The 14,765-nt window shown below is 43.8% G+C and overlaps 1 protein-coding gene across 1 annotated transcript in view; it reads left to right on the top strand.

The window, feature by feature from the left end:
* Window positions 1–1,831: 1,831 nt before the first annotated feature.
* Window positions 1,832–14,765, top strand: part of LOC137351571 (semaphorin-4E-like) — a 123,092-nt gene continuing 110,158 nt past the window's right edge. Inside the window, exon 1 of the mRNA XM_068016119.1 lies at window positions 1,832–1,925. The gene's annotated coding sequence lies outside the window, so the exon portion shown is untranslated. The remainder of the gene's footprint in view (window positions 1,926–14,765) is intronic.

Raw genomic sequence — 14,765 nt, 5'->3', positions numbered from 1 at the left:
TTATCTATCCTATCTTGAAGACATCGATCAAATCACTCCTCAGTGCTGGACAGAAGTCAGATGTAAGAACCTTGCAAGATTTTCCCCCTTCCCTAAACCCAGGGGTGCTGCAACCAATTGTAGCCCCTCGACAATCTGTCCTCCCTGAGACAAGCTAATTCATATGCTGGAGATTGATTCACGGGCCTACCTGGTTTTCATAGCTCAGAAGGGGGAAGGCTTTATTTCTGATCTTACAAGACGGCATCTAGAGTTTTGTCCTTATTTCTGAAGATCACCTCTCGATAAACAAACCAGTGTAACCTGATGGTTCTGCTCCAGTTACATTTTTTCAGCATTTCTCTTCTGAAGCTGCTGCTCCTTTTTGTAGTACATTTCTGCAGGTGCTGACACCCCAAGTAGTCATGCTTCACACATGAATGATTCAAGGCTATTCGACTATGAGGGGTAACACCAGCTATCCTCATCGGACATCAAGGTACATGCATTTTATAGGAGGGTCACCAGACTAGAAGTGGGAATGCTGGCTGACTTTTCTCCCTCCTCCTTTGGTCAGGAGTCCTCCCCCACTTCCCCCATTCCCAGCCGCAGCCACCATCAGCTAACTCAGCATGACCAGGAATCAAACGTGCGAGCTTCTTGGCTCAGTTTGACAGCAGTTAAAACATCTACTAATGGAGCCATCCAGGAAGCAGAAACAATCCCTTTTGTGGCCAATTTTCATTGTGTACAGGTGTGCTTCCATTGAACACACATCAGTTCCAGTAACACATATCCTTGGCACAGTTACCAGTGTAAGTTCAATGACTCATTCCTTTACCTTTGCTAAATGTCACCCTCTGTCTCAATGCCCAGAACATCTGATGATTTCAGCCAGAGCTTATTCATTTAATTTAAAATCTCTCCACCTTGGTCTCTATTTTGTAAGTTATCTATTCCTTTTTAGGTCATCCCCCCCTAACCTCCTCCCTTTCCGTGACTGTCCTCTGCCCAAGAACAAGAGAGAACCCAGCAAAATTGATAGATGCTGCTAAACAGTGCAACTCACTGTTGCACCATTCACCAATTAGAACCAGTACAACACACGAGATCATCATTCACAGATTAATGATTGAAAAGAGCTGATCATCTCATTAACTGTTGAAATAAAAACAGTAAGTGCTGGAAATACTCAGTAAATCTGGCAGCATCTGTGGAGAGAGTAACAGAGTTAATGTTTCCGTTAACTCTGTTTCTCTCTCCACAGATGCTGCCAGACCTGCCAAGTATTTCCAGCACTTACTGTTTTTATTTCAGATTTCCAGCATCTGCAGTATTTTGCTTTCATTAACCGTTGAGTCAGGAGTGAGAACCACACTCTCTGGGCTGAAATTTATACTCCTGCCGTCGAAATCGGTGGCGGACAAAAACAAATGGCGGTCTGCCAGTGCAGGCCACACGTCGCGGAGCTGCTGCGATTTTTAGCGCGGCGGTTCATTTAAAAAGGTGGGGCAGACTGCAATTGTCCCTGGCAATGGCATCAGTTGCCTGTGCACAGGCACTGATACCATTTTTAAAGGGCTTTGAGCCCGACCATTCAATTTAAATATTTAAAGAAATAAGTAATAAAAATTTTTTAATCCATTTAAATTGCCCTTCTCCCACTACCCCTCCATAACCAAAATTAATTACATGCCCTGTTCTCCACCAAAACACTTACCTTGCCCAACTCAAAATATATAAACTTTACACTATAACCTTTCCCACCATCCCCTACACCAATGATATGACTTTGACCCCACTCCCTCAGCCCCACACTGAGAAACTTATCTCCTCCCCCTTTCCCACGAGTGGCCCGCCTTGGATGGCTGGACAGGGATCTGAAGCGCGGGAGTACCGGCCACCAGTACAAATATCGCACCGGGACAGACGGCGGGAACCTAAAGGTAATTAATTAAGTGATTGAGTCATTGAGCAGTGGGGGGGCCCATTACAAGGCTTCGCTGCCGGTGTCAACAGCAGGCCAGGCCCTCACAGTGTTGGGGTGTGTGGTGGCTATCTCCAGGAGGCATTTTCCGGCCCCCCACTCCCCGTCACAACCCCCAACGCCAGCGGGGTGGTGGTGGTGGTGGGTGGGTCAGTATAATTCAACCCTCTGAATTTCACTCTCCAACTTCCCCCATTTGCACAGCAGCCAGTGGAAGTGTGGCTGTTTGCATCAGAGTGAAAGCCAAATGAGCTGCTACTGGATTCCTTGTGATATAAAGTGTCATAAATAATCAATTGGCACTCCACCCTCTGCAATTCTCTGTTCTTCCCTCAAAGCACTGACTCATCTGAGATGGTTCATATGACATGGCAACTCACTGTTTTTTACCCAAGGGATCATTCTCCATATGTGGTCTTAATGTCTTTTTGGGTGTTCATAAAGTCCTGGAACAAATTTAACTTTTCATAACTTTCGATGTACACATGTTGGAAGCAAACAGTAACTAACATATGAAAGCATAGTTCATAAAGCTTTTTTAATGTTGTTATTGTCAATATTGATATTGCTGTGTTAATGATGTAGAAACTGGTTGAAAATGACGACAGTAGAGGAAACGGTGAACTGATGGAAAATCAGATTGAAAGATGGCGGTTATATTGAAGGTTAAAAATTTGACCTCTATTGTTTTTAAATGTTATGGATTATGCTTTCATATGTTATTTACAGTTTTCTTCATATCCAAAGTTATTAAAGTTTAAAGTTAGACAAGGACTTTATGAACACCCTGTATTATATGAATGCAGACACCGGAGCATGACGATAAGGGGAAATGAATTTTTACCCTACCCACCCGACAGAAACCAGGTGGGTAGGCAGTTAAAATGTCCCAGTTTACTTACCTGGCAGAAAGCTGCCTGCACCCTGCTGTGTCTGATTTTAACAGACATTTCTGTACAGGCAGCTAAGCTGCCCACCCAAAGCCAACAGGTCCTAATTCACATATGTTAATTGGGATCTGATGACATCAATTGGGCCCCTACAGCAATTTTAACTTTGGCATGAACGGGGAAGCTGAATAAAATCTTGGGTGAAGAGGATTGGGAAGTTGAGTTGATCTTTCAGGTAAGTTTTTAACTACCCTTATGGGACCTGGAGGAGCAGGACTGCACCCCCTCACCCTGAGGCCCACAAGAAATGTTTAAACCCAAAGTCCCTACCACCACCACTCCCCGTTCCCTACCAGAACACTCCCACCCTTTCCCCACACTTATTACAGAAGGTCAGCAGCTACTTCCAGTATTTTTGAAGCATGTTGATTAAAATTGCGCGACCATCAACTGCTACAGGCAGGCAGGTGGAGAACTAATCAAATTACTGCTAGAAACTCACTGGCAGTTTAAATCTCCCCCTAGGTCTGCTCTAGTCAGATAGTTGTAGGTTCAAGTCCCACTCCAGGGACTTGAACGTAGAAATCTAGGCTGACAGTCAGAGGTCCTGTCGTTCAGATGAGGTGTGAAACCTACATTACAACAGTGACTATGCTTCAAAAGTACTTCATTGACTGGAAAGTGCTTTGGGATTTTGTGAAAGGCTGTTTTTCAAACCGTGGCCCTGTCTACCCTCTCAGGTGGCTGTCAAAGATCCCCTAGCACACTTTCAAAGAAGAGCAAGGGAGTGATCCCTGGTAACCTAGCCATTTATTCTCCCACAACTAACATCACCAAAACAGATGATCTGGTCACTATCATATTGCCCTTTCTGGGAGTTTGCTGTATGCAAATTGGCTGCTGGGTTTTCTAATCTACAGCAGTGACTACGCTTCAAAAGCGCTTAATTGGCTGTAAAGTGCTTCGGGATGTCCTGAGATTGTTTGAGGCGCTATATAAATGCAAGGTCTTCTTCTATGGCTCAGTTCCGTTTCAGAGGGTGCAATAAACAGCTCAACTATAACCAATATTCCCTCTCAGCGCGCAACAATCCAGAACATACTGCACAGTACAATAATCAGGCCGCACTCAACATAGCAAAATTAGAAGGAACATTGCCCATAACCAGACTTTTTCCAACAACTTTGTAAGGAAGTCTCTATGTCAGTCTGAAAGGGATAGAAGTAGGATGTGGAAATTCATTCTTGCAGGTATGACTGATCATTATCACTTCTGTTGCAACGATTACTTATTCTTGCATTCTGTATGTCACATTATTTGAATGTCAACAATCTATGATATGTTTACTTGGTAGTGGTTGTACAGAACCTCTGGAGTACTGCATTCAGTTTTTGGAGCTGAAAGACATGTTGACCTTGGAAAGAATACAGCTCAGGTTTACTAGATTGATACTAGAGTTTAAAGGGTTAAATTAGGAGGTCAGATTGCATTGGCTTGTGTTCCCTAGAATTTAGAAGGTTGAAGGGGTGATATAATTGAGGCATTTAAATAATTAAGGGCTCAAGAGAGTGAATAAAGAGAAATTATTTCCTCTGGTGATGGACTGCAGAACAAGAGGATATAATCTTAAAATTAGAACTAGGCCATTTTGAGTGAAATCAAGAAGTTCTTTTTCCACACAAAGCATAGGGGAAATTTGGAACATGCTCCCCCAAAAGGCTGTGGATGCTGACGCTTAGTTGGAGCTTTCAAGACTAAGGTTGACAGATTTTTCTTAGGTAAGGATGTCAAGGAATATACAGCAAAGATAGGTAAATGGAGTATGAGGTACAAATCAGTCATGATATAAGTGAATTGTGGAGCTGGCTCAAGGAGCCTAATTGGCCTTCCTCTGTTTCGATGTTCTTGAGCAAAGTGGAGTGAGCTTAATTTGATGGAAATATTATGGACATTCCAAACAGAAGGTAGGGAACACTACAGGTAAGTGTATATTTTAAAATTTTCATCCCTGTTTTCAAATCCTTCCATGGCCCCGCCCCTCCCCATCTCTGTAACCTCCCCCAGCCCTACAAACCTCTGAGATCTCTGCACTCCTCTAATTCTAGCCTCTAGCAATTCCCTGATTTTAATCACACCACCATTCTGGGCAGTGCTTTCATTTGCCTAGGTCCTAAGTGCTGGAATTCCCTCCCTAAACCTTTTCGCTCTCTACCTCTCTCTCCTTCTTTAAGACCCTCCTTAAAACCAAGCTTTTGGTCACCTGTCCTAATATCTCCTTTTGTGGCTAGGTGTCAAATTTTGTTTGATAACGCTCCTGTAAAGTGCCTTGGGACATTTTACTATGTTAGAGGTGCTATAAAAACAAAGGTGACCGCGGTGACTGCAACAACTACCGTGGAATCTCCCTGCTCAGCATAGTGGGGAAAGTCTTTGCTCGAGTCGCTTTAAACAGGCTCCAGAAGCTGGCCGAGTGCGTCTACCCTGAGGCACAGTGTGGCTTTCGAGCAGAGAGATCAACTATCGACATGCTGTTCTCCCTTCGTCAGATACAGGAGAAATGCCGCGAACAACAGATGCCCCTCGACATTACTTTCATTGATCTCACCAAAGCCTTTGACCTCGTCAGCAGACGTGGTCTCTTCAGACTACTAGAAAAGATTGGATGTCCACCAAAGCTACTAAGTATCATCACCTCATTCCATGACAATATGAAAGGCACAATTCAACATAGCAGCACCTCATCAGACCCCTTTCCTATCCTGAGTGGCGTGAAACAGGCTGTGTTCTCGCACCCACATTTTTTGGGATTTTCTTCTCCCTGCTGCTCTCACATGCGTTCAAGTCTTCTGAAGAAGGAATTTTCCTCCACACAAGATCAGGGGGCAGGTTGTTCAACTTTGCCCGTCTAAGAGCGAAGTCCAAAGTACGTAAAGTCCTCATCAGGGAACTCCTCTTTGCTGACAATGCTGCTTTAACATCTCACACTAAAGAGTGTCTGCAGAGTCTCATCGACAGGTTTGCGGCTGCCTGCAACGAATGTGGCCTAACCATCAGCCTCAAGAAAACAAACATCATGGGGCAGGACGTCAGAAATGCTCCATCCATCAATATCGGCGACCATGCTCTGGAAGTGGTTCAAGAGTTCACCTACCTAGGCTCAACTATCACCAGTAACCTGTCTCTCGATGCAGAAATCAACAAGCGCATGGGAAAGGTGTCCGCTGCTTTGTCCAGACTGGCCAAGAGGGTGTGGGAAAATGGCGCACTGACACGGAACACAAAAGTCCAAGTGTATCAAGCCTGTGTCCTCAGTACCTTGCTCTATGACAGCGAGGCCTGGACAACGTCTGTCAGCCAAGAGCGACATCTCAATTCATTCCATCTTCGCTGCCTCCGGAGAATACTTGGCATCAGGTGGCAGGACTGTATCTCCAACACAGAAGTCCTCGAGACGGCCAACATCCCCAGCTTATACACACTACTGAGTCAGCGGCACTTGAGATGGCTTGGCCACGTGAGCTGCATGGAAGATGGCAGGATCCCCAAAGTCACATTGTACAGCGAGCTCGCCACTGGTATCAGACCCACCGGCCGTCCATGTCTCCGCTTTGAAGACGTCTGCAAACGCGACATGAAGTCCTGTGACATTGATCACAAGTCGTGGGAGTCAGTTGCCAGCGTTCGCCAGAGCTGGCGGCCAGCCATAAAGGCGGGGTTAAAGTGTGGCGAGTCGAAGAGACTTAGCAGTTGGCAGGAAAAGAGACAGTAGCGCAAGGGGAGAGCCAACTGTGTAACGGCCCCGACAACCAATTTTACCTGCAGCACCTGTGGAAGAGTCTGTCACTCTAGAATTGGCCTTTATAGCCACTCCAGGCGCTGCTCCACACACCACTGACCACCTCCAGGCGCTTACCCATTGTCTCTCGAGATAAGGAGGCCAAAGATAAATGCAAATTGTTGTATGTTTAATTCAGGCGTCTGGCTCCTGTTCCTGGTGCTAACCAACTCAAGCTTACAAACAATGTATTTGATAATGATGCAAACTATAACAGCTTGCAATGCAGTATTTGCCTAGTTTCCATAAACCTCATCCAGTAGTCCTGCAGCTTAAAAAAATATTTGGGACGTTTTTGGAAAGCAACCCAAATAATCTGGCATTCATGATAGCAACTGGATAATGCAGCCTGTCTAGAAATTAGCTTCACCTACCTAGCTTTCTTCCCCCATTGTCCTGCATGCAGCCTTCTAGTTCCTGACCTAAGCAGCCATTCTTTATGTGCGAGCTGCTTTGTGCATCAGCAGGTATTTGACCTGGATCACTGAATCAGGAGCAAGAATCCTGGCCAATATCTGCCTCTTTAGCCCAGCAGACGTGAAGCTGATTGTAGCACCCCAAATGCTGGATAAAATCCACTCGACACTGAAACAAGGAAGGAAATTGGGCCCCTCTGGTGTCAGCTTGTCACAGTTTGCACCCTTGCTGCCAAATTAGCAGGCTGTGGGTTCAAGACATGGACATGTAATCTAAACTGACAATTCAGTGTGATAATGAGGGAGTGCTGCATATTTGGAAGTACTCTGACTACTTAAGAGATATAACTATTAAAAAAGCAGGGTGTTTCCTTGGTCAACATTCCTTCCTCAACCATTTCCAATAAAAGTAGATTATCTAGTCATTCATTTACTACTTGCATGACTTCCCTGTATGCAAATTGTCTGCTGCATTTATCTGTACTGCAGCAGTATAATCCATTGGCTGTAAAAACTGATGTAGTGAAGATGTCATCAAGTGCTGGACAAATGGAAGTTCTACCTTTCTTTCTTGGTCTACAACAAAAACAACTTGCATTTATATAGTGTCTTTTACGTAGTAAAACATCCCAAGGGGCTTCACAGGAGCGTTATCAAGCAAAATTTGAACATATTCGACAGCCAAAAGCTTGGTCAAAGAGGTCGGGTTGAAGGAGTGTCTTAAAGCAGGAAAGAAAAGTTGAGAGATGGAGAGGTTTAGGGAGGGAATCCCAGAGCTTAGCACCGAGGCAGCTGAAGGCACGACCGCCAATGGTGGAGCAATGGTGGTGATGCTCAAGAGCCCAGAATTGGAGGAGCACAGAGATATCAGAAGGTTACAGCCAATGTCCCCTGTAATTTATTTTGTTGTTGTTGTGCACAGTCTGTTCATTTCAATGCACAGTACCTTTAAATTTTTTTGTGCGACCACCTTAAAGAGAACAAGTTGTGAGCAGCCTGCACAGTACCTTCTGCACATGCCCGAAATTTAGAAGAACATTGGTTGCAGAGCTGTAGGAGGTTACAGAGGTAGGAAGGTGCAGCTTAGTACCACATCAGACAATGCTTTGAACCACTGATCCATTAAGCAACAGTACTTCTTTGAAACTGAAGCTCATTTTTAAGTAACACTAGAACCATCACTGCCTTCAAACCAGCACTAATATTGATACATCATCACTGGGTTTGTAATGGGAAATAATCATTCATAATGTATCTATAATCAGGTCTTTAAGTAATTAAAGAATGATCTTTAAAACGATGAAAGATACAGGTAATAGATGTGACAGGTTAGTCAATTTGGAGGTTACAGGCCAAGGCGACATGAGAATGAAATTGATAAGCCTGAAGCAAAATAGAGATTAAAAAGCCTTTTTTCCCACAGTGTAATTGATGTGTGGAATAAGCCCCTAGCAAGCTTTGTCAATGTTAGTTCAGTTAAATTTTTTTACTACTATTTATTTCCTCTGATTTTCCCATACTCGTTCTTCTGATTCCAGTTCCATGGACATCAGTAACCCATTGATAGTAAAGGCCTGCTTGGGACTGCAATTGACACCCGACCCGAGCCCAACAGAACCACATCCGACCTGAGCCCGGCCCAGCCCCAGTCCTTTGATTTTTTTTCCTGCGCCCAACCCGACCCGACCACCGGAATGAAGTTGATTATATTAAAGAGGTTGTGCTCTACCTTGGATGGAATCGCTCATTGCAGACTAGTGCGGAGACTGGATGCACGTTTCCCGCCTTGACATCCTGGCTGTTCAAATCTGGAAGCTTTTCCCTCCCTGACCAAAAGACAGCACTGTGTCCAACCCAACCCGACCCGAGCCCGAATTCCAGACCCGGAAGAGAGACCCGACCCCAACCCAACACATGTCGTCGGGTCTGGTCGAGTTCAGGTCGGGTAGCCATGCTCTAATTGATAGCTCAAACCAGTGGCTGCTTTCATTTTTATATAAAATGCTTCTGAATTCTGAATTTACAGCCACACAGTAGAGTTTGGCAGGACATCGGGAGAGAAGAGTTGGGTCTAGGATCTCAGATTTCAAACAATTCACTTCAATTTGTCTAACAGGTGAACACAGGATTGATTTGCTCCTTCCTATCATTTCCAAATATGAAGCAAGCATTGAATTTTCTCCTACTTTCTTTTCCAGTTTACTTTTCCTTTTTTCTTTTCTCCACTCCTGAAGTCATTGTCTCCATCATTGGAGCCTGGTTCCACGGACATTGGGAGCCCCCTGGTTCCATGGACATTGGGCGCCCTCCAGTAACTCGCTTGAGTGCTCATTATTCATATGTGACTCTGGACAGTGAGCACAGGAAACTGTGAGTGGGTTACTGTCACAACTGGTTTTTTCGACCACACCTGAAATTTCCATTGCAGGGTCAGGAGATGAAACCTTGTGGATTTCCATTCCTTAACCCAGCAGGCTAGTAGTCATAGCACCTCTACTAATATTCAGGGCCAGATCATTTAAGCCCCATGGACTAGAGGTCAAACCCAGGGCATTCCTCATCTGTTCTAGTATTTCCTTATGTGACTCGGTGTCAAATTTTGTTTGATAATGCTCCTGTGAAGCTCTTTGGGAGGTTTTACTATGTTAAAGGTGCTGTTATAAATGTTGCGTGGACATGGAGGCTCTAGATCTGGGTCATTGACTAGGACATTAAATTGAATGCAAATTCTAATCTCTTACCACCTTACATTTCAACATAGGAATGGTGCCATCCAATTTTGTTCTTTATTTTGTCCTTTGCAGCCCCTGTCCTGCTATATGTCAATCATGGGATATTGTCCTACTTCCTCCCTTACCTTCAGTCAATTGCCCCAAGCCCCACTCCCCACCACATTAAGAGACATTTACTTGATTGACAACAGCAAGGTGGGCCTAGGGTCGGGCAACATTATAGAAGTTGCTCTCCAGCTCCTTTTAAGTGAATGCTTCTGTTGTGCACAACACAAGTGCAATATCAACAATGTGCCATAACAGGGAAAGTGTTTGTTGTATAGAGGCATTAGCTCTGGATCATTGCTGAAGGCCCTCTTCCAACTCACAAGCTCCTTCCCTACTCTCCAGTAATTTGTGAAGCAGGAGATAATCCATGAAGTTGAGTAGTAACATTCAAGCCTGACCCAAATAAGGGTCTAGTCTGCACAACAGGCAGAGCCTCCGCACCCTGCATCTGAAGTCAATTATAGCCCCCAACTATCACACCAAAAGAGACACGTTAACACAGCACAAACTGGAATTGAACCTAGCACCTTCTGGTCTGTTTGATTCACTAATTCGCTGTCTTTACCAAATGAACCATTAGGATATTTATTTATTTTTAATTGAGCCACTGCCTGATTTAAGGCTGTGACATTGACTCCTGTGTTAAGGGCAGAATATACATGCAGCTGCCTCAGCTGGAGTGCTGCCTTAGGCACAGTGTTTAATTGTGTTTTTTTAAAAATAATTTTTTCTCTAAAACCATTACTTCCTCTTCTGTAATAAGGAGAAAATGCAGGAAATGTTCAGCAGGCCTGGCAGCATCTGTAGAGAGAAACAGAGTTAATGTTTCAGGTTAGAGATGTAATCGTTTTTTCAGCAAGTACAGAGGTAGGGATAGGGGGAGGGAAGAACAAAAGGGAAGAGCTGTAATAGGCAGGAGTGATTAAATAACAAAAAAGATGGTGGCGCAAGTAAAAAGGGTGTGGTAATGGGACAAGTAAAGAAACAAAAGATGTGTCCAGATCAGGTGTAAATGGGAATAGCAGAATGATTACCTGCTGTCTGAAAAAAATGGGAGCAGTGGTTATGCTCTGAAATTGTTGAACTCAACGCTGAGTTTGGAAGGCTGTAAAGTGTCTAATTGAAAGATGAGTTGCTGTTCCTCAAGCTTCTGTGGAGTACTGTAGGAGACCAAGGACAGAGAGGTAGGGCATTTAGAAAAATTCAAGGTAATCAGGCAGAGTCAACATGGTTTTGTGAAAGGGAAATCATGTTTAACCAGTTTATTGGAGTTCTTTGAAGAAGTAACTGTGGATAAAGGGGAACCGGTGGATGTATTGTACTTAGATTTCCAGAAGGCATTTGATAAGCTGCCACATCAAAGGTTATTGCGGAAAATAAAAGCTCATGGTGTAGGAGTTAACATTTTGGCATGGATAGAAGACTGGCTAGCTAACAGGAGACAGAGGGTAGGCATAAATGGGTGATTTTCTGGTTGGCAAATGTAACGAGTGGTGTACCTCAGTAATCAGTGCTGGGGCCTCAACTTTTTACAATTTATACAAATGACTTGGATGAAGGGACTGAAGGTATGGTTGCTAAATTTGCTGCTGACACAAAGATAGGTAGGAAAGTAAGTTGTAAAGAGGACATAAGGAGGCTCCAAAGGGATATAGATAGGTTAAGTGAGTGGGCAAAGACCTGGCAAATGAAGTATAATGTGAAAAAATTTTCAATTGTCCGCTTTGGCAGGAAGAATAAAAAAGAAGCATATTATCTAAATGGTCAGAGATTGCAGAGCTCTGAGATGCAGAGGGATCTGGGTGTCCTAGTGCATGAAGTGCAAAAGGTTAATATGCAGGTACAGCAAGTAATTAGAAAAGCTAATAGAATGTTATCATTTATTGCGAGGAGAATTGAATACAAAAGTAGGGAGGTTATGCTTCAGTTATACAGGGCATTGTGAGACCACATCTGGAGTAGTGTGTACAGTACTGGTATCCTTATTTAAGGAAGGATGTAAATGCATTGGAAGCAGTTCAGAGAAGGTTTACTAGACTAATACCTGGAATGGGCAGGTTGTCTTATGAGGAAAGATTGGACAGGCTAGACTTGTATCCGCTGGAGTTTGAAAGAGTAAGAGGTGGCTTGATTGAAAGATATAAGATTTTGAGGGGTCTTGACAGGGTGGATGTGGAAAGGATGTTTCCCCTTGTGAGAGAATCTAGATATAGAGGTCACTATTTAAAAATAAGGGGTTGCTCATTTCAGACAGAGATGAGGAGAAATGTTTTCCCTCAGAGAGTTGTGAGTCTTTGGAATTCTCTTCCTCAAAAGGCGGTGGAAGCAGTCTTTAAATGTTTTTAAGGCAGAGGTAGATAGATTCTTGATCAGCAATGGGGTGAAAGGTTATCGGGGGTAGGCAGAAATGTAGCGTTGTGGTTACAATCAGATCAGCCATGATCTTATTGAATGGCGGAGCAGACTCGAGGGGCCGAGTGGCCCACAGCACAGAAGGAAGCCATTTGGCCCATCGAGTCCGTGCTGGCTGTCCATGGAGCTACTCAGTCAATCTCACTCCCTGGCTCCATCCCTGTAGCCTTGCAAGTCTATTTCCTTCAAGTGGTCATCCAATTTCCCCTTGAAGTCATTGATTGTCCCCGCTTCGACCACCCTGTGGGCAGCGATTTCCAGGTCATTACCACTCGCTGCGTAAAAAGGCCTTTCTCATATTCCCCCTGCATCTCTTGCCCAAAATCTTCAATCTGTGTCCCCTAGTCCGTGTACCATTGGTTAATGGGAACAGTTTTTCCTTGCCTATCTTATCTAAGCCTGTCATAGTCTTGTACGCTTCTATTAAATTTCCCCTTAATCTCCTTTGTTCTAAGGGGAACAACCCCAGTTTTTCTAACCAAACCTTGTAACTAAAATCCTCCATCCCTGCAATCATTCTGGTAAATCTCCATTGCACCCTCTCAAGGACAATCACATCCTGTCACAACATCCCTTTGCGTCGATGGACGGCTCACGACAACCACACAGGAACATTGCAACATGTAGACACAGTTGCCCATGTACACTTTTTTTTTTAAAGCTGCTTGTTTCCTTCAGATTCAGAATCAGCTGATGGTGCCTGCAAAATACATTTATGCATTGGGCCTCTAGAGAACAACCTTGGGGGTAAAGTTTGGAAGGACACATGGACACATTAAATGGGGAAAAAAAAGAAACTGCTCTATGCCAGCAATAGGGTGAGGTTGGGCAACCTACACAGTGAGCTCCTTAAAGCAATAGTGAATGCACCTATAGCCAGACTCTATCTCCTTGTGTATGCTTCTGTGAAATTTGTCTCACATCCTGTTCTAGTTATTCTTTCTCCTGGAGTAAGTCACATCTCGGAAAATTCTGGCATAAACCAAAGAAATAGAAACTTACTTTGACAAAGTTCCCAAAACAGACTGAGCTACTTTCAACACTTTTTACATGTATGCTATTCAGACTCAAGCCCACTTGCGGATTAATAAAAGCATTAATGTTTGCAACTATTTTAGTTCTAAATATAAAGCACATCACAATTTTTTTTAAGGCGGAGGTGTAGCAGGGGCTTTTGTAATAATATGGGGTTTTTTTCAGAAGAATTTCTGATGGGGTGTGGGGGGAGTGGTGTTCCCCCGTGACTCAGTGAGTTTATCCAGTGAATAGTTGAGCCATAAAAACCAGCAAGGTTTTATTCTCAATGTGTCTTGAGTTAGTTAGTCTCAGGGGTATGGCATTTGGGGTACTACACTTGTGCCTCAGTACCCCAAGATTAGGGGAGAGAGGTTAAGGAAATCGGCTAGAGTTCTCGCTCCTAATCACTATTCAGCAACTTTGCCGCTGAAGGAATGTCAGGTAAGGAAGGATCAAGTTTGCCAATGATGCCACTGCAGTTGAATACCTCACCAGTATTCACCATTGAGATTCACATGTGACCATATTGTGAGATACTGGAGGGCACCAGCACTTGTGGAAACATCTACAGATGAGTCAGCACCCACAGGAGGGGTTTGGATGACAGAAAACCAGCAAAGAAGGGGAAAAAAAATTGGCCCACTTGCTTTTGTGTGCAATTCTATCTGATACTCACTATAGAGCCAGGAGCCCTGATTTATATGGGTAGGGCATGAAATAACTGGCGTTCCAGCGTGCAAATGCTTTGTAATCTGAGAGATAGAGTACTGCACTTCTGCCACATGCTTTATATATAATAGAAATAAATGCAACAGCTGGTGCTGCTTGCCACTCCTGAAAATCTCATATTCTTGTAATAATCGGTAATTGCTCTTCTCCAGAATGCTAAGTTGTATAAATAGCTGCTTTCTACAAGAATACCTCCTTTGAAGGTCAGGCATACTCAGATACGAGTAAGCTCCAAATTGTGTACTATTTGAGCAGGTTTCAACTTTCATTTCAGTTATTATGTTCTGCAGAATTACTGAAACGCCCACATTTCTCAGATAGCCTCCTGATGTATGACTCATCACATTTTTAGAGATCTCTTTTTACAGTTGGTGTGTGTGAAAGTAATTGGCTGTCTTTTACTATTATTACAAAAAACTTGGAGGATTTGTGGTGCTCGTGAGGGATTTGTTTAGGTTCTGTTTTAAAGATTCCCATTTTTCTCCTCTCATCTCCTGAAGTTGCTGCACACGATAGGCTGCAGATGGACTCATAGGCATCGCCAGCCCCTCCAGTTCCTCGCCCAGCTTAGTCTATCTACATGTGTGAGCTTAGACAGTGTGTTTTCAACTGTGAAGGACATGGATGTCAAAGATCCCATGGCACTATTTTGAAGAAGAGCAGGGGAGTTGTTCCCGATGTCCTGACAATATTTATCCTTCAATCAACACCACTGATACA

This window comes from Heterodontus francisci, chromosome 36 (genome assembly GCF_036365525.1).
Source record: "Heterodontus francisci isolate sHetFra1 chromosome 36, sHetFra1.hap1, whole genome shotgun sequence".
NCBI lineage: Eukaryota > Metazoa > Chordata > Chondrichthyes > Heterodontiformes > Heterodontidae > Heterodontus > Heterodontus francisci.
Note: the sequence above shows the minus strand (reverse complement) of the source record. Positions and strands in the feature narration are given on the sequence as shown.